We start from the raw sequence: 392 nt of genomic DNA, 5'->3' as shown, positions 1-392 counted from the left end.
TGCACGCCAATGTTCATATAATTTTTTTAAAAATATATTATTTAAACAATAAAATAATAATAATAATAATAATAATAATAATAATATATGAATACCGGCGTGCACACTGTTCATGCATGCTAGTGTTCTCACAAACACTACTCCAACCCTAATAGTAAATTAGTAAGGTACATTAACCAAATTAAAATGTTGAAGAAAATTGTAATTTGAATGGTGAATTGAGGGGAGTATATATATATATATTTTCTTTATCCTAGTGATTTGTACTCGAAGGGGATTCCTTGCTGGTGGTTCAAGGTCTCAAGGATCCTAAACATAGTTTGCGCCCTTTTGGACATATAATCGATGATACACGAACTCTGCTTGGAACGCGAAGAAGTTGGATGGTGCAT

The sequence above is a fragment of the Corylus avellana genome, chromosome ca8, assembly GCF_901000735.1.
Source record: "Corylus avellana chromosome ca8, CavTom2PMs-1.0".
Classification (NCBI taxonomy): Eukaryota; Viridiplantae; Streptophyta; class Magnoliopsida; order Fagales; family Betulaceae; genus Corylus; species Corylus avellana.
This window is presented reverse-complemented; position numbering follows the sequence as displayed.